The sequence below is a fragment of the Cyrtonyx montezumae genome, unplaced genomic scaffold (genome assembly GCF_038088225.1).
Source record: "Cyrtonyx montezumae isolate F1298 unplaced genomic scaffold, pur_monq_1.0 scaffold_10, whole genome shotgun sequence".
In the NCBI taxonomy this organism is placed as follows: domain Eukaryota; kingdom Metazoa; phylum Chordata; class Aves; order Galliformes; family Odontophoridae; genus Cyrtonyx; species Cyrtonyx montezumae.
In genome coordinates, this window is record NW_027071826.1 from 25,747,310 (window position 1) to 25,768,078 (window position 20,769).

Genomic DNA, 20,769 nt, shown 5'->3' on the forward strand with positions numbered 1-20,769 from the left:
CTGAGGAGTCTGTCCCCTTCTTTATTATAGCCCCCTTCCAGACACTGAAAGACCACTATATTGGGCCTTCCCAGAGCCTGTTCTTCTCCAGGACTCCACATCTGGATGCTGCACTCCACATGAGTACAGCACTCCAGGATTAAGATACTTGTAAATAGGTACTCATAAAATTGGGTTTGTGTTACTTTAGAAGCTCTAACAGTGGATAGCAGACAGCCAGGCAATAATACGTAAATGAACATGTCTGATATGATGAACAGCAGTACATCTAAAAATACACAGCTATTGTTATATTTCCCGTCACTGCTATTCAGTCATACTCCCATGACTTGTAAGGATTCCATCATTTAGGAGATGTTGCTTTCAACGCTATTGTGAAGTGCAAGTTAAAAGGTCCTTTTCCATTTTTCAGTTGTAGTGCAATGCCTACTGTCTCTGTGTATAGACAACTTAAAACACAACTCCAAAAATTCTTCATGGCTTTTTCACTGCATATTTGTTGCCACAGCTACATATATCATGTTGAAACTGTATGAAAATTGACAATATATTAAATATAGCTGTAACTTACAAGTTCGAAGACGATATTAATCTTTAACTTATCTGCTTCAGATCATACAATGTATCCACTTTCTGAATAGTAGATAGAAAATTACAACATCTCTTACATCTTTGTAAGTATTGACAGAACAATTGACAAAAATGGTCACTGATCATCCTGAGGTGTATCTAAGCATTTGATGTATATTTATAAACATTTAGATGTAGAATTTGTCTCTAATTAATTATAGCAAGTATTTAACTTTTTTCTTTTCTTTATATTAGTGACTTAATAATTTAGAAATAATACTATGAAGTAAAATTAGTTATTGTATAATTGTGCATATTGAAAATTAATTCTTTTTAATTGGAAAATGTTGGTTGCCTACTAAAAAAGGCAGACTTGTTTCCTGGAAACTGTTAACTTATTAAAGCCAGATGTGCTAATTTTCATTTGTGAGATAAAGTGAAAAGGAAAATAAATCAAATGAAATTAAATCAAACAACAATCTAGCTGTTACTTGGATTAGCAGAACTCCATAAAATGCAAAACCATTCCTCTTTGGTAGATATTTCCTGTCAAACTATTCTTATGAATTCTTTAGAACAGATCCTGGGTGTGTATATATGTATGTATGTGGTATGGCTTATAGCTTATACATAGTAAAGGGTAATATTCTGGTGTGAAAAAGCAAAGATTATATTGTAACATAGGTAAACAGGATTTTCATTTACATGTCATATAAGATAATCTTTCCACTCTATATAAATATTCAGGTAATATTTCATTGTCTTAATAGGGGACACCAGAACTCAATAGAATATATAAAAATATGTTAAGACAGTGAAGACAAGAAAGGTCAGATAAGTTACAAAGAAAGATGAAAGTCTGAAACTCTTTAAAGAAAAAGAAGGCTATGATGAAGTAGGTTAATAAATTTTGGAAGGTAAAAATGTCAACATTTTATTCCCAGTCAGAAAGATCTAATTCTAGTTCACCGCTTTCTCCAATAAACCTACTTACAACAGAAGATTACACAAAGATCCAAATAACTGTCAAGGATAAGTGGACATTAGATTCTCGAGAAGTTTCTTCACTGATAACTCATTTGCTTTTTCTCAACTGCTTTTTTTGTCAGTTCAAAGTCAGCATGTGAACATACCAACAAGTGATGATACTGCATGGGCTGAGAAACAAAAAGAAAAAAATGACTGAGTAATACACAGTTTTAAGTATTTGAAATCAAGGCACTGATTGTTATGTATTTCAGCAGTGAATTTATTCCTTGTTTAGGTCTTTCTGAGAAAAGGAGTTAAGCAATGAAATAGTATTCCTGAATTTAAAAAACTTCCCTTCTTATTTTAACCAATGCTTCTGTTAGAATTGTTCTGAATTTATATGCTTGGTTCACCACAGCAAAAAATTGTTGACCACAGTGTAATTAGACACTAGAAACTTCAGTTGCCCCTCATATAAGCTTAAGATGTCATGAGTTGATAAATTAGATGAAAGAGACTCATTACTCAGGGACTGAGTTTGCCTTCCCTTCAGGCTCTCAGCAGAATATTTGCAATATGGCAGATCTTTTGATGGTATTTTATGTGGCACATTCTGCTAGTTATGAATGCTCTTTATCTTTGAAAGCAAAGAAGCAAGTACAGTACATTTAACAGTCCATTGTCAACTATTGATGAGATTTATGCAGAACTGTGGCAAAGCATTTTGATGACACTGAATGAGAATCATTTACAGCCAAGTCTCAATGCTTACAAAATATAGATGACAAGATAGAAGACATACGTATTGCTGTGTGAGTACTCTCCAATAATTGTAAATGAAAATGCACTGATGATAATGGCTTATGCAAAATGGCATAGACTCTCATGAACTAAGCAAATAGATATGATGACAACAGTAACACTGCTGAACTGCTTTCTTTCTCTCCATACAGGTCATTCCCAAAGAATTTTCCTTCTTGTAGAATAGCATCTCATTACATTGATTAGAGAATGTAGCTGTTTTCTACATATGCTTAACTTTTAACATCCAATGGTTGTTAAAAGGCTGCTACTATAGGAGAATTCATTTTTTGAGAGGAAAATACTCATTTTTCAAGCAAGACAATATTGTTAAAAAAGCAGTATCTCTTCATAAAAAACTTAAATCAGAAGAAAGACTGGGTGAATCCGATCCTTTCTTGTGATGGTGGAAACCATCCAAGTCATCTTTTTCCCTTTTAAATGCTCATTTATTCCATAGAGAATGGGACAGAGAAACAAGTTCCGCTCAGCTACTGAAGACTGAGAATTGTAGTCAATGAATTAAAAACACAGGTACTCTGTTGTGTATGCATAAGTGAACAGAAGTGAACATTTAGTGAACAGAAAATCAGTGGGAGCCTTTCCTACTGATACCTGTTTATCCTGTGGCACTTGTCTTAAAATACATGCTTTAACGTCATGTCTTAAATCACAAGTTTTCTTTGTTCATTCTGTGGTTTCTGGCAAAAAGTTTTCCAAGCCAGTTAAGGATAAGTTTACTGCAACTGATATACCACAGATTCTTGTTTACATAGTGTGTTGTATGGATGTTTAGACCTCTTTCATAACCTTAAAACTCTGCTTGTTCTGAATCAAAGCTTCACCTGTCCTTAATGTTATGCTCCCCTTTAGGAAGACTAGATTTCAGTGGCATTCTGAAATTTTGACATTTTTGTATGCCAAGAAAATTGAAAAGTTGGAGAACACTGGGGAACAGTCAGTGACATCTTGATGTATGGCACCCTGGAATAGTCTCAAAAGTTTTGATGCAAATTGGAAAAAGGAAGTGAGGATAGGAGTACAAAAGCATCTTGAAGAGAGAATAGAGAGACAAATCATATCATGGAAAGTGTCAAGCTGCTTATTTTTATTAAGAAGGGGAAGTGACTTTATTGCAGTCATTGGGTAGGGAAAAATTAGCAGTTCTTGCAGAGAGATGCAAAACAAGAACTAGTGACTAAAAACTGAAACTAGAGAAATTAAAATAGATTAGAAAGACCCGTGCAGTTTTATTTATTTTTGAAAGGTGTCAGCAACTGCCATGGTTCCCTCTCATGTCTCATTTGCTCATTTTATTTGATTTATTAGCTTTAATTCTAATTATATTGTATTATTTTGCATTCCAATATCTTATTTAGTAAATTAGCTTTTCTCCTGCTTTGTTTCTAAGCCCTTCTCCCTTTTCACTTTCCCCCTTTCCCAGGCATGGGTCTGTAGGTCCCCCACACCAATTCTCACAGAACCAGGCCAAACCAGCCTGTAAACCATTGACATTTTTGGAACAGGCAACCCAAGAGGGTTGTCAGCTTAATCCTTTCTTACTAAAGCCAAATTAGGCCTGGTTGCCTTTTCAGAAGATACAGCTTATTCAAAAAGAGATCATGATCTAGACAAGTATTAGTCACCGAGTTCAATGTAGAAGTAAAGGGATAAAGTATTATAGTGTACTATAGTGTAATGGTGTTTTCTGTATTTAAAAAATATTGAGCTGTAAAAATAACCCTATAACTAGAATGCATTAAGATGCATGACATAACTATTATAAGGGGTTTTTATTTTTACCATCCTGCAGTTTTTTTTTTTTTTAGATAGATACCACTATTATCAAAGAAGACTATTGGAGATTTTCCAAGCAAATATGCTCTTGACAAGAAAAGTTTGATTTCAGTTGCAGATGTCTGCATTAAGTTGAAGAAAAGCATTCTCTGATGAGGTACTTCAAAGATGAACATTTTGAGATTCTGATGGTAAGATCTTGCTTATCTAAACAAGATATTAAGGACTCATCATTTACATTCACTGTGAATGACCAGTGGTACAGTTTCTTTGCACAGAAATACCAGATGTTAGAATGATTGGTAAATATTATTCACTTCAGTGTGTAAATATTTACACTGATTGATTTACTAGAGGTAAAATGCACGAGAGCCAGCAACCTGTGAATTGATTACCACAGTGATGTTATACTCACTCAGCATTCATTTCACTGTGCTGAACTGCTGCCTATTTATTAATAAGTTCCTTACTGATCTTATCCTCTAGTAAGAGGCATTTGAAGGACTGTAACATTAAATTGCAGAAACATGAAAATAAATTTGAATGTTACAGGAAATGAACCCACAACAGTTATTATTTTGTTATCATTTGAACGGTTGCTTTATTTCAGTTTAGTTCTTCTTTCAAAATTTTTTAGCTTCTAAGAACTAAATTTAAACTTCCATTAAATAGGATTGTCACTGACGTGCTCTACTCTATGAGATGCTGAGTAGCCACAGCTATTATTTTCCTAATGTCAAGCACAGCAAAAAATTCTCATCTTGTACTCCAATATTTATCTGTAAAGGGTGTGACTATTTTAACCCAACTATTCACAACCACGTTCTCTGTTCTGCTGCACTGTGGTATAGTACTGTAAAACTGGACATTAAAGAACAGAAATCATATCATAGAATCATATGCTGCTGCTAGTGAATTACTGGGTCTAGTCAATTACCTAGCATCAGTATATTGGAAACCAATTGATTAGTTCTATCCTATTAAATCCCTGTCTAGTCACTACTACACAAAGCCAGATTCTTAAGCCTTTCATGCGGACAGAAAGCTTAGACTTCTGTGCGTTCCTGCATGCATAGTGCAGGGAGATTTCCATCCATTACAAAAATTGCTGTCTATTTGAGTAAGCACTGTGCTGAATGTCATCATGGCTGCATGCATCTAAATTACTACACTGAAATATCCCACTCATTTCATTTTTAATGAAACATTCTTGTTGTTTTATAATATTTAAAAGTTGCTTTATATTGATAATATAATGCAATATATGAGCCTTTCTCTTCAACATTCTCCATATAGTTGTATGCATTTGAATGTAATGTATATAAAGTGGGTTTATATTTTATTTCTGCTCTCTCTTTGTTATGCTATTTAAGCCTCTCTTTACTATTCTTCAGTGTTATCTGTAAAGGACCTTATTATCTTCCATCTTGACCTGTATTATGGACACTTTTTCCTACAGGAATGTAATTCTTTCTAAGATACTATCCAATAATTTGTGGCTGGATACCACTATGCACCTTTCTAAAGGACTTGCAGTGCTGAGAGAAAATCATTATGTGATTATGGGGAAATATAACAGTTAGGCTGACTACTCCTGAAAGAGAGGGCTCTTGCCTTTCAACTAGGCAGAAAGCTTTGCAAGTTCGAACTTGCAGCTCACACTCTCTCCTGTCTGAACCATGAACTAGATAGTTTCAGTAGCTTTTTTTTTTTGCTTTATTTCTTTTAGGTCTCTGAATAGCACCTAGGAGATGGAAAGTATCTGCTCTTATGTTGGAACTGGTATGTTTTCTCTGTACATACTATAGTGCAGGAAGGTGAGGCTGCTGTTGTGATGAGACTTCACAGTCTTGAGCTACTATGATCATTCTGTGGTAAATTAATGACTATTTCAGCTGTATTAATTTTCTCAGCACCGTACAAGTGTTAAAGTGTTTAGAAATGTATTTTACTTTGAATGAGAAATCCACAATTTGGATGTTTGTTGTATACATCCAGGAAGTGATGGTCCTGTATGGACCTGTAGAGAATTAGCTGTCACACTTGGGCTTTGAGTCCTACAGAAAAATATTTTGTGAGATTGGACAGGACTGAGGAAATAGGAACCTTAATGGGGGAAGTTCATCTCTGGTCTGACTGATGCTTGTGATCCAGCTACCCCACAGAGCAGAACTATACAATACTGTAGCCTAGTGAATAAGGTCTGTTGAGAAACAGAGAACACACTCACCTGGAAGAATTGCTGCACTAATCATGATTCTATTGCTATTTTTTGGAAGCTAGCTCAGTGTAGTACTATGTAGAGACTCCTATCATGTACACCTTCCTTAAGAGCAGTAAGGCATATATAACAATGCAGTATGTAGTTTCAAATACATATACATAAAACATGACCTTAATTGTAATATGCTTTGGTAAATGTTTTGACTGAATGTCATTCCACCTATAAATACTCATTACTTAAACCCATCCTCAACCACCCAAACCAAGCCTTTTCTGAATGAGGACTATTTTCAATGTATTTCCAGTGGAAAGATATTTTACTGCACAGTTCATCCTCCCATTTTAGCATCTCTGAAAGAAAAAAAAATCCTTTAGCTAGTTTGTCAAAGCCCATATAAAATATCACCAAAAATAAATGAAAGCAGATTTTTGTACTGTAAATACAAATCAGTGTATGTTTTCATTCTTCTAACTGAAGTAATCTCTCTAATAGGTGTTGTGATAAAAATTGAAATCACAAACCTTGTTAGTAGAATGTTTACCTTATAATGTTCCCGAGTTCATTTTCACCCAAATTTATTACATAAATACTACAGTCACAGAATCATTTGAATTGTAATGGACATTTAAAGGTCATCTACACCAGCTCCTCTAAAACTATAAGGGATACCTACAGCTAGATGAGGTTGCTCAGGGCCCCCTCCAGCCTGACCTTGAATGTCTTCAAGGACAGGGCATCCACCACCTCTCTGGGCAATCTATACCAGTGCTTCACTGTTCTTATCATAAGGAACTTTTTCTTATATCCAGCCAAAAAAGAAAATCTGTCCTTTAGATTTCCTTCTCCAGGAAGAATAGCCCCAGCTCTCTCAGAATGTCCTTGTAGCAGATGTGTTCCATCCCTTCGATCACTTTCGCTGCCCTCCTCTGGAGGAACTGATGGGTCCACGTCCCTTCTGTACTGAGGATTTCACAGCTGGAGACAGCATTCCTGGTGAGGAATCACCAGCACAGAAAAGAGGGCCAGGATCCCTCAACCTGCTGGACGTGTTTCTTCTCCCCTATGAGTGCAGGCTGAGAGCTGGGGCACTTCAGCCTGGAGAAAAGGAGACTCTGAGGAGACATTACAGTGGCCTTCCAGTACCTGAGTAGGGCCTACAGAAAAGCTGGGGAGTGATTTTTTAGGACATGTATGAGGGGAAATAGTATGAGGGAAATGGCTGGAAGAGGGTAGTAGTCTAGGCTGGATGGGGCTTAGAGCAACATGGTCTAGAGGAAGGTGTCCTTGCCTGCAGCAAGGGGGTCAGAACTAGATGATCTTAAAAAGCCATTTTACAATTCTATTCTATGATATTGATGCAGACCAGGATGCAATAGGCCTTCTGATCTGTAAGGGCACATTGCTGACTCATGTACATCTTACAACCCACCAATACCCCTAAGTCCTTTTCAGTAGGGCAACATTCAATCCTTTTACCCCCAAGCTTGTATTGAAAATGGAGGTTGCCACACCCCAGGTGCAAGAATTTGCACTTCTCTTTATTTAAGCTCATGAGTTTCTCCAGTGCTCACTGCTTGTCTCTATCACAAGGTTCTCTACTGTGAGTAAGAAACAACATTTGCACAACATAATATACTAATTCATATTAATATAAGTACATTCCTGGGGTTCAGTAAAAAAAAAAAAAAGCCTCACCAGTAGGTCAAGGGGGGTAATCTTCCCCATCTATTCCACCTTGGTGAGGCCTCACCTGGAATACTGTGTCCAGTTCTGGGTTCCCCAGTTCCCAAAATACAGGGATCTCCTGGAAAGAGTCCAGTGGAGGGCCACAAAGATGATAAAGGGCCTGGAGCATCTCTCTTATGAGGAAATGCTAAGCAACCTGGGCCTGGTCAGTCTAGAAGAAAGAAGACTCAGAGGATCTGATCAGTGTCTATAAATACCTTAGGTGCAGCAGGTAAAGAGACAAGGCTGGCCTCCTCTCAGCAGTGCGTGGTGATAGGATGAAGGGAAATGACTACAGAGTGAAGCATAGGAAGTTCCACAGAAAGGTGCACAAGAACTTTACAGTAAGGGTGACAGAACTGGAAAAGGCTGCCCAGGGAGGCTGTGGAGTCTCCTTCTCTGGAGATATTTAAGACCTGCCTGGACACCTACCTGTGCAACCTCATCTAGAGAGCCTGCTTTGGCAGGGTGGCTGGACTAGGTAATCTCTAGAGGTCCCTTCCAGCCTTTACAATTCTGTTTTCTGTGATTAAATTCTTATTTTCTTTAAGCATCATATATATTTCTCTTGAAGTGGTATACTCTAACATTTTGATAAGCAGCAATGATGGAAAGAAAAATACCTTTCATCATAACATTACAGCTGCATCCTGACCCCCATCCTCTTCATTCCTCAACTCCAGTAATTATTTCAAACTGATAACTTCAGTAAGGACTCAAGAAAATACTGACTTTTTTTTTCCTTAGAGGAAGAGAGAGATTTGTTATAGGTTAAAGCTTTTTGTACTGAGAAAATTAAAGTCCATGCAACAGCTGAGTAACCAAAAAAATCAATTTGGAATTATAGTATTATTTAGTTTTTGTTAGAATATTTGTTTATTCTTCATTGGAGACTATTAGCTCAATGAAGATGTTTGTTTGAAGCAATTATTAGAATAGGTACAACTGAGGCTATATTTAAACTTCTTCACTTGTCTGCAAAATTTTTGTTTGACTAACAGTATTCTTAAGATGTTCTATATAACACATGTAGACATTAATTTAGATTTTGAAAAGACAGTCAATACGTTTGAGCAAAATCAATAGGAGACCTCATTTATTTCAATGATAAGTCACTTAACTCTCAAATTTGATCATGCATCACTTTAAAGTATATTGAGGCAAATTCTCAAGCTGTGTAAACTGGTGTCAGCATACACTCGCCCCTTTTTAAACTATTGGAAATGCATTGTGAAAGAAATAGAATAAATTAGTGAGAAGCTGTTGACACCATTTAAGTATTCTTTAAAAGTTGCATTTAATTTTACAATTTAAATTCACAGTAGGATTATTCTTCCTATTGCTGTTGGCAGATTTGAGAGTGGCAAATTTTAGCTGAACATTGAAAATTACTTCTGAATTTCAGCTAAAATGCTAACTATTCTTTGAAAAGGGAAAAAAATCATTTGTCTTATTTTCCTTATGTTCACACAAAAAACATCTTGTTTTCTGGAGCAATAAACCTAGTGCTTTCCTATTTTAAATAAAATCCTGATATTGTCAAGCTGGAGAAACAGAAGAAAGGATCAACATGAGATCAGAGACCTGTTCTTTTTGTTTGTTAAAGACACCTGCATTTGGATGATTTAAACATTTAGCAAAAGTTAGCAACATTTTTTCCAGATGTGTGCCTGTCAATACATTTTCTGAAGAGGGCATTTGTATTAAGCATGTGGCAACACAAGGAAACACTGAATTCCAGAGTCCATTGAGGTTACAGGTACACAAGCCACAAACAAGATAACTCCCTCCTGAGCATGTCCAAGTGTTTCCCTGTGAAGGGAAGATAGACATCTGCAAAAATCCAAGTGTATGTATACCTGGGGACAAAGCTCTATACAAATGCTTTTCTAACTCAAAGAGCTTCTACTTGTGTAGAAAAACATATTTAAGGCATTCACTACAGCTGCATTTCACAGTTCAAGACACTTAAAGGATGTTTTCAATTTTGTGCCTCACAGTCCTAATCCAGAAGCCACAGAGGTCTAACAAAGCACTTCTATGTCTTACAGGTCATATGTCAAATTATAAACTAAGAGGAAATCAGTGAATCTAGTGATTTTCTTAAGGTTTTTTTTTTTCATAGTAATTGCCAATAACAAATACTTTATTTATTAGGGAGAATGATAGCACCTTTGGCATTTGCACAGTTAGCAAGCATGCCATGTTCTCTAACTCACTTTACCCCTCAGTTAAATACTGTTATTTTTGTGAGATATGTTGTTACTTTCTTGGGGCAGTGTGTTAGTTTCTTCAGTAAGAATGAGTTCCTCCTGTTACATGGGGTGGAAAAATGATGCTTTGAGATTTCATTCAAGAAGTAGCAATGGGAAAAGATATTTCCATTTTAATTCATTTTTGTTACGCAGTAATTCATAAGAACTAGATTGTTACACACTGTGGCTGTCTGTCTTTTAGCATTCTTATAGAATATCTGTAGTAACATGAAGCTGACAGTGTTTGGCTGAATTACTATTTAATTCTTACAGCAGTCAACCGAAGTAAGGGCCCTTTCCTATGAAAGGCACACATTGAGAAAATCTTTGCCTAAAAATCAATGCCCTAACCTAAACAAGTAGTGTTAGACAAAACATAATGACCAAGCAAACAAACAAACCATGAAGTTAAATTAAACACTGAGAAATTAACCAACTTGCCTAAAGTCACACAGGAAACTGGCAGTACACAAATTGAAACCTAGTCTTCTGAGAACTACATTGAACATTTCAAGTGGAAACCTGCTAGGGCTGCTGCAAAAATAAGGCCTCTAATTTTATTATTTTGACCCATGTCTGAGAAAGGTATTGGTGGTATGACAGTAGAGGTTGAACCGTCCCACCAATATTCAGTTACATTTTGTTTCTGTGTGACAAATGGGAACAGAGGGGCAGTAATACAATATGGTATCTGATGTGGATCTGCAAGAGGCAAAGATTCACCATTGAATTCCTCCACATTAAAAAAAAAGGCAACTATTGACATTCAATGACACTTTCTGAACATCTATGAAGACCAACACCAAGATGTGTGCATAGGGGGGCAGTGAATGGTGCACTTCAGCAGCAGCAACATCAGTCACATCCAGTGGTGCAGATTCTTAAAGTATGGCATGCAGGTTTACATTCTTCACTACTAAAAATGGCAGCAACTAGGTTGAAAGAGTGTTTTGTAGCTGAGAATTCACTCTATCAATTAGCGTTATTGTACTCTTTGTATCTGTTGTATTTCTCATGAAAATGAAAAGGAGGCATTACTTTCAGAGCAATCCATACATATTGTAACATGAGATGGCAATTAAAGAGATGCACTTCAGCCACCTTGATTTTCAGTGCTTTTGTGGAGCTGCAGTGCTTTTCAGTGTTACCTTTGTCACATCAAGACACATAAAAATGAAAACCAAACTCTAATACACTTCTAGTCAGTCATACAATTTCTCATCCCCAATAGAACTCAAATTAAATAACTGTTCTTTACCTCAATTCTCTTTTAGCTTTCTTTCTCTCCTAACTAGCAATAAATGCTTAATCTTTCTCTAATAATCATAATGAAATGAGAGAAAATAGGTATTATTAGCAACTATTTATTAGTTCATACAGGCAATGGACACCTGGAAGGTTATAGAAAAAAACATGTTCATTGCTATTCTGCTGTATACAGCTTACCAAATTACTTAGTAGGTTATCTGAACTAAATAAGCAATTAAAATTAAGAAGTTTCTTATGATTCTTATTACCGTAATTCATACTTTGCTTGGAAAAATATGATTTATCCTTAATCAAAAATAGGGTTATTTGGAAGAAATCCATAACATAAGAATCATTTCTCCTCTCATGAAGCTTTGGCTTTTTCATTTTGTTTCTGTGATTATGCTTGAAAATGACTCTGCAGGCTTATATCTGATCTCTAAACAACATCTAAAGTATCATTAATATGTTAATAGTTTCTTCCATAAATGAGAATAAACTGAATTCATATCTTCACTCAGTGGGAAATATTAAAACCAGAACCTAATAGAATCTAGAACCACCTAATATACTGTGTCAAATAGGAGCACAGTCTTCCTCCTTTGAAGTGCTAAGCAACCTTAATGTGAAACAGCAGCTAGCTCCTTTACAGCTAAGAAGTATCAGCTCATATTATCACTGAAGAACACAATTCTGTACATGTAGTATTAATATAGGCTCAATCCAAAACCATTTTAAATTAATGCAAATATTCCTACTGATTTTCATAGCCTTGAAAAAAAAGATCTTGTATCTGTGAAGTTTTCATGAAGACTGCTTAGTGTAAACAATGGGAAAAAATATAATGGTAGCAACAGCCAGGTGAAATTCTGAGGTTGAGAGTAGAGGAAAAGACAAAGATGAATCAAAGGATACAGTACTGCCTTAAACTCTAGGAAAGCGCTTAAAAAACCCACTAGTAAAAATGAGATAATGGATATTTAGGCTGTTGAAAAAGGATACCAAGTTTTTACAGTTGGAATAGAAAGTAATGCCTCCTACAACAGACATAAAAATCTCAATGATAGTATTTATAATGGAGCAAATTCTTAGCTACAAAATACTCTTTTACAACATATTCACCACTATAACTAACTTGCACAGAAGAGCTCATTGAAAAGGTCTTCATTTTTTGTGTGTGGCAGCTGTGCACGGCTGTCCAGAAAATGACTTCTCTTCCACATCACTGTCACCACAGCTGAAAATCACCTCCTACTGCTCACATTCACTTTTCACTCTCCACAAGTTTACAGCATGTGTCAGTGTGTGCACCATTTTTTTCTGCTTGGAACAAGAACTGAGAACAAGCACAAAGGCAACATTGTGGCCTATTAAATTAATGCTCATACTGAACCCAACAACCTAAATTTGCTCTCATATCTTGATTAATACATATCAAGAGAATTAAAACTCTTCTGTTTCTCAGTACTTTTATTTCTGTGATAGCTGCCTCTCTTCCAGCCTGGTTATTTTAACTTCTGTACTTTTTAACATATTCTTTCATTTTCTTAATCTGTTACATAAGCTCTTACACTCCAATATTTGGCAGAAACCGTTCTGCTGTTCTTGTTTTCCAGTAATAATATGCTGTTTGAGAGAAGTCTAATTCCAGACAACAGGTCTTATGTATTTCCCACCACAGTGGAAAACATACTTTTGCTTCTACATAGAGCATCCAACCCGAGCTCTTCACAAAGCATCAACAGTGTTGTATGAGTAATGTGATTCAAAATAACTCATTCACCTGGGTGATTCATATATTAAATGTCATTTGTCACCTAATAAAAAAGATGACAGATTGTTTCTTCAGTTTTGCTAAAACTATTAAAACTACACATCTAAAAATAACAGATAGAACTGTGCAAGAGTTACTGACTGCAGAAGACATGACATTTCACAAATGGAGTAGGTTACACAGTAAAACAAGTTGTTTTTTTTTCCCAATGTTAGTACTCTCAAGAAGATTAGTACAGTATAGTCTGTTTCTATATTCTGTATTTAGATACTTAAAATACAGCAGCAAGGAAAGAAAACCATAAAAAACAAACACAAGGAGTTCAGCATTTCCAAATCAAATGTTCATAAAATCAGCTGGACTTTGCAGTCCAGCTTGTATGCCACACAAATTCAACTTGAAACACAACAGAAATAAAATTGAGTTTACTATCTATTAAAAAACAAACAAACAAAAAAAAAAACAGTGGAAATGCAGACAAAATGTTTTCCTTGTAACAAAAATCACAGAAACAAGAAAAACCCGGGATGAAGACTTGAAAAAGATGTGAAACATCTGAAATATTAGACAACTGCATAGTTAAAAGATGTATAGCTAACAGTATGGTAGTCAGGAAGTATAACAAGAAAGATAACAACAATGAAAGGGAATAATCAAAAGTAGATGGAATGCTCACCCACATCCCAGGCTTACAGTAGGAAAACTCCAAAGGGAACACCCTCCAGAAAAAGAACCTTCTCCCATGGCAGACAGCCTTTAAATGAGGTCTAGGAGAGGTAGAGCCAGGCTCCACCCCTTCCAGACACACAGGTGAATTTTCTTCACCTGTGCCACTGTGGATGAGTGCTTGCCTCAGGTGATCCATCAGTGCTGTGATTCAACAAGTCCCATACAAACACCATAGTATCTAGACTCAGAAAACAGAACAAAGCAGAAATTTATATCAATAGAGATGCAGAATGGAACAGTTTGTCTTCATTTTCTCTGCTTTCAGTTTTTCCTAATCTCTCTCACTTTTTTTTTTAATAAGTAATTTACTTAAGGAATTATGATTATACCAGATAGCATTTTGTTTAACTTCTGTTTGAAATCTTCAAGATCAAAACAAAATTTATTTTAATTTTGAGAATTTGGGTTTTGCATTTTAGAAAGGAAGAAGGATGAACCACAATAGGAGAGAAAAAGTATAGGAAACAACAACCACCATAAAGTGAATACCTTTCAAAATAGAGTTTGATTGATTGGTTGTGCGATATTGTTATCTACTCTAGCACTGGTAAGGGAATGGTCTCAATGACCAACAAAGTCCCTTTACGATCATTTCCAGTTTCTTCAGGGATCATTTCTGTTTTAATATGATAGGTGTAATTGAACCATAAGGTGATTAAATATATTCAGTTACAACAAGAAAGTGAACTCTTTATAGAGCCCAAGTAGTTCTCAAACTGATGAGGTTGGAAATTTGCATTCTAAGTAATTGATTCTGTTGGATAATGATGATAAATCTTTTATTTGTATAGCTACTTTCCAAAGCTCTAAATAGCTCTTTCTAACTGCAAGAGAAATGAGAATGCTTCAGTCATTGTCCTGAACCTTAAAAATTTGCTTTCTGTGTGCTTATTTATAAATGAGGGTTATGCTCTGCTTCAGGGTACGCTTCACAGCTTTTCAAGTTAGTTCGTGATTTTGAACTCAACATGGACAGAGTTTGATGCAACTTAAAATACTGAGGAGAAGCAATCAGAAAAAAGTATCTGTTTACTTGTATCCAAGTGAATGGTTCCTAGCATCTCTGTCCTAGGCAGTCTGCTTCATTGCTGTATGGAATGGACCATGAAACCTCATGGTCATCTTCACGGTATTATGTTGTTTTCTTTATAGAGCTGTCAAAAAGCCAGGCATCTAAAATTGGTATGTTGGGAATGAATGGAAGCAAGTGCAAAGGGAAAAGTCAAATAGAAAATATTTTCCCTAAAAATCAAGTAGAAAGGAATACAGAAATATTATACTGTGATAGAAACAACTTATCGTTACAGAAGCAAAAAATGGTGTTGAAGTATTTTCTCGCTGTTAAGATCAAGTTGCAGAGCTTAAATCACCAGTAGCATACTTGTACTTCAGAAAATCACTGCTACTTTACAACACGTCATTGCTATATTTAGCAACAGTGAACTTGCTTAAAGAAACTGTGCCTCAGTTCAAACTGAAGAGATGCATGCTACTTGCATTTAAATTATTGCCCTTGAAGCTATACTATTGATCAATAATTCTCATCAGTTTTTTCCCACTATTTTATTAACAAAGCATCACTTTCTGTTTTTGCTTTATAATTACTCAAGTCACTGGACTAATACTTATTAGTATATTAGTATTAGTATTAGTAGAAACGAAAATACTGCAAATGTAATCTCATGATTCCCTTGAGAAGTGTCTTTTTTTTTTTTTTTAAGGAGGAAAATTAAGTATTGTTTTATTCCTTGATGTTTGTTATTAGTTTCAACTTTTATGTTGAAATGTTGTAGTACATACTGGAGTACTTTTTTTTTACTAGAAATAATTTGATGATATGTGTTTAGGTATAAGGGAAATGAAATTTTTTTTTTCTCAAATATTATCAACATTTAAATACAGGAAGATAATTTTTGTTGCATGAAAAGGAAAAACACATGTGAAAATGAAGTTTAGAAAAAGAATTAACAAAACATAAATAGGCAGTTGAATTTTGACAGATCTGTGATTTTCTTGTGACTGTGGAACTGTTTGACACTGTCTTAGTATCATTAAAAAAAAATTATATATGTATTTGTGGTTTCAAGATCAGCCTGACAGTAATTTTTCTGGAGAATCTTAGGTGGGTATTTCAGTGCATGCTCTAGTCAGCTAACTTTCAGTGTATTTACTGCCTCCTCCTATTCTCATGATAATGTTCCTGTAAAACTCAACAATACGAACTTGACTGGAATTGACATGTTAAATACATTTCTTCTACAAGTTGTCAGAAATCTCTAGGTTTTACTTTCTTATTCAAAAGTCATCACATTTAGATAAGAATTCAATACTTCGTTAAAATTTTTGCAGTTGTTTTCTCTTTTCCCGAGATAAAATATTAATGATTAAAAGTGCCAGACATAAAACAAAGGATGAACTTATAATAAATTATCAACATTACTTTTTATAGTTATTATAGTAATGAGGTACACTGGTTGTCTAAGGGTTTTTTGCTTATAAAGGTGAGACTGAAATCCCAGTGTTCTGGGCTTCGGAATTTTTGAGTGTTAAGAAGATCGTTTGAAAAAACATTGTTTGAAAAGATATTTCATTTAATTCATGAACACTTGAAAGAGGAAAATAAAAAGCGTGTTCATTCAATTATAGATAAAATACGTATATTTTTCTCCTCCATAATACATCTGTGAAATTCAAGTAAACAATAGCACTAGTTTTCTAAGCATGAATAGTAGGACAGAATCATGAGATGACCAGTGTTTTGATTGTTTGAAGAATGGGAAAAAATACGAAGGTAGTAACCTATATTCACTCTCATTCTAATGTGTATTAGAAGAGGTTGCAAAGCATAGTGTCTACACTACTAATGCAAAAATGCAGGTCAAAAAAAGCAATAATAACTACCCCTCTTACACCTTTCAAGTAGCCATCTTTGTTTTCCCTTTGGAGGCTGCGGAGTGCTGTTGCTTATCTGGTAAGGATCAGTGGAAGCTAGGCCCAGAAATACCTTTGAGTGAAAGGGGAGGTGGAGCTTGTAGGCTGCATCCTGCTGTGCTAGATTCTGGCCAGCTGCAAAGCTCTCAACTGCTGCTGTCCTTTTCCCACGCATGGCAACTGGGGCTGTGAGGTCCTGTGAACAGATTGTGTTTGAGAATCCTTGCTCTTATGATTCTTCTCTGTATATCAGAATGAAATATCCTGCTCACTGTCAGCACAGGATATGGGACAGAGAAAAGCTGTGAAAATTGTGATGTAAGCCAATACAGTGACACCACTGTCCTTGTTGATTTTCCACAGAAGCCTTACTAAAAGTTGATCATGCCTACAATTTACAAACAGGTAAGGAAATTGCTTTAGCTGATGGACTCAGTGATCTCTTGTGGTCCCTCCCAAGCCCTGCAGTTACATGATTCTGCAATAGCTGCTTTTAAAATTCATAATCTGCATGGAACAGAGCAATTTGAAATAGTGGAGTGTTGCTCACCTCAGAGAGATGTAGCCATGTTTTAATCACAGACCAGGGGTGTATGCAACTGTTGCCATTGTCCATCTCAAGAAATGACCTGGGAAAAGGATCAGGGCTTGTTGTTATTTTCTGGTTACATAGAACAGCCTTCTAAGAGATCAATATCCTTAGAAGGATTCTCAAATGGGACAGAATAAAAAATGAGAATAACATTAAAATGGGAACGCTATTGTGTGCTCTTGATCATGTCTGGGTAGAGTGATGGAGTAATGGGTATGATGAGAAAAAAAGGTTTATGTTAGAAGATGGTAAACAGTATCATGCACAGAGATGAGCTAAACAGAAGAGAAAAGGCAGTGCCCCTGAATCACTAATAGAAAGAGGCAATAGCTATGCATTTTAAACTGGTTCTGTGGTGTTTAATCTCAGCTTTGTAGAGTAGAGATGCCTGCAGAGAATTTTACTTACCTCTCTGCTATAACTCTCAGATTACTGATTGCAGCAAATTGTCTACAAGGAGGGGTACATCTTATTTTGTTGTCTTTAATTTCTATTTCTACCTACATTTTATGTCTTAACAAATCTGAAGTCTTTTATTTCATGGTCTGGCTTGTGTAGTCTACATATTTCTAAGTGAAGGCCAAACACCTAGGATTAGAAGAGAATTAGCAGATGTACTACCATCCAAACTAGAGGGGATTCTTTCAGAAGATAGCATAGACAGATTCCTTATTTCTGGGATTTTTATTTATACATATATATAAATAATTACATATATTACATATATTACATTATATATTACATATATACATAATTACATTATATATTACATATATAAATATGTATATATGTATACATTTATGTATATATATACATGTATATGCTTTCTAATTACCTTCTGTCTGGGCTTACATGTGAGAAAATGCATACTATTATGGATCATTTCTGCTTATAATTTAGAAAATATGCTGTTATAATTCTATTGAAATACATTTGTACTTAAGAATGTGTCTTTTGAGAATGTTTCTTTGTTTTCAAGGGGCTGTTGGTTTTCACAGTTTTGGTAAACATGGAGTGACATGGACATACCATAGGTGAATAATGCTGTGTTGAATATTTGAAAATATATAGCAATGCATGAATATATTTTTGGGACTTGCAAGATATCATGGACTTCTGCATTCTACAGTATTTCCTGTGGAGGGTGATCTCACATCACTTAAAAGCTCCAATTAATTTTTACTGGTCATTCCTGTAATTGAAACACTGCAAATAAAGCAATGTAAGAATGTGATAGCCTGGAATCCACATACGAAATTGTGATTAAAAAGAGAGATATGAAGCATGTGATATAGTGTGTTTTATATTTGATAATAGAATATTGTCCCTAAAATGAAGGCCATGTTATATCATGTGCTGCACCCTTTTGCCCTCAATCAGTAATCTTAGTTCCTAGACATGTACATAGTACATACATTAGTTGAAAAAATAAAAAAAGGCTCAGAAAGTTATAAAAGAGAAATGCCACCACTACCTCTAGCTTCCATTGAATGTATTATGTTGTTAGGCAGCAATAAGCATAGTAGTTTCAGAGCTCCTTATTGATCCTGATAGATTTGTGTTCACAAATGTTTTTCTAATCTAACATCTGGGGCAATACAAACTCACTATCAAAGATATAGTATTACAACTTTATAAAAAACATCATGAGAACATAGTGTATGTTCAGCAATCCTCCTAGGACAGTGTCCTAACTGCTCAGAAAATCTATTCTCAATAAACATTATCTGTCATATCTTTGCCCTGGTGAGGCCTCATCTGGAGTAATGTGTCCAGTTCTGGGCTCCCCAGTATAAAAAAGACAGGGATCTCTTGGAAAGAGTCCAGCGCAGGGCCACAAAGATGGTGAAGGGCCTGGAGGATCTCCCCTATGAAGAAAGACTAAGTGAACTGGGTCTCTTTAGCCTTGAGAAAAGAAGACTGAGAGGGGACCTGATCCAGGTTTATAAATATCTGAGGTGTGAGGGACAAAGTGGAGAGGCCAGACTCTTCAGCAGTGTGTGGAGACAGGACAAGGGGGAACGGACAGAAACTGCAGCACAGGAGGTTCCGCACGAATGTGCACAAGAACTTCTTTATGGTGAGGATGACGGAGCACTGGCACAGCTGCACAGGGGGGTTGTGGAATATTCTTCTCAGGAGATATTCAAGACCCACCTGGACGCCTACCTGTGTGACCTGGTGTAGGGAACCTGCACTGGCAGGGGGGTTGGACTCGATGATCTCTTGAGATCCCTTCCAACCCCTATGATTCCATGATTCTATGATTATGATTTAGTAAGGTTTTCTTTGAAATTTTACCAGAATCATATGACTTTTAAGTCAAGTAAAAAAAATTCTGCCATAATATAATTATATCACAAATGCATTTTAATTAGCTCATAATTTCATTAGCTTTCCACATTAAAAAAAAACCTTTTTCATAATAATTCACAACCTCTTTCTGTAAATATGTTTACAGTTTTGCTTGCTTTCTCTGTGTCCTGATTTATCCTAACACAGTCACAATAAATGAGAGTCACCAGGCATTTTTTAGAATGTATGGAATAGCAGCTGTCCTAGTATATAGCATATGCTTTTCCTTTCCTTCTTTTAATTCTAACAACTTGGACTAGCAGAGAGTCATAGAAATATTACACAAGTATCCAGATACCTCTTCAGAATCACAAGATAAGCCAGAACTCAGGAGCATGTATAGATGTTTCTCAAATTATATAGGAAGAGATCTAACTGTTATATTGTGACAATAGCAATGTTATGTCTAGAATATTTTTGATGCTGATTACTTGTAACTACCTCACTAAGAAAAGAGAAGATCCAGCTGCACACAGAAGAGGAAGTGCTGATAAAAGGTCTACAAGGACACAAGAAAACTAAAGGTAAATACGAAACAGGTTTCTAGAAAGAGGACAGAAGAACAGGTAGATGGTTTCAACAGTTTGGTTAACCTAACTGTGCATCGTGCCATCAAATAAACGGATTACAACAGCTGTAGAACCATTACATGAATTAGATTTTTCAAAGCCAGCTCAGATGTACTCTTGTACCTATGCTATCACAGGTACTAAAATCTAAGGAACCTTGTTAGTAAAGTCGAATAAATGTATTCACTCAGCAGACAACTAGCTTTTGTATATGCTACTATCAAGGACCT

The 20,769-nt window shown here is 35.6% G+C and overlaps 1 long non-coding RNA gene across 1 annotated transcript in view; it reads left to right on the forward strand.

The window, feature by feature from the left end:
* The first annotated feature begins 4,263 nt into the window (after positions 1 to 4,263).
* LOC136059679 (uncharacterized) overlaps positions 4,264 to 20,769 on the forward strand; it is a 32,156-nt gene continuing 15,650 nt past the window's right edge. The window contains exon 1 of the long non-coding RNA XR_010623299.1: positions 4,264 to 4,328. This is a non-coding gene — a long non-coding RNA (uncharacterized LOC136059679). The remainder of the gene's footprint in view (positions 4,329 to 20,769) is intronic.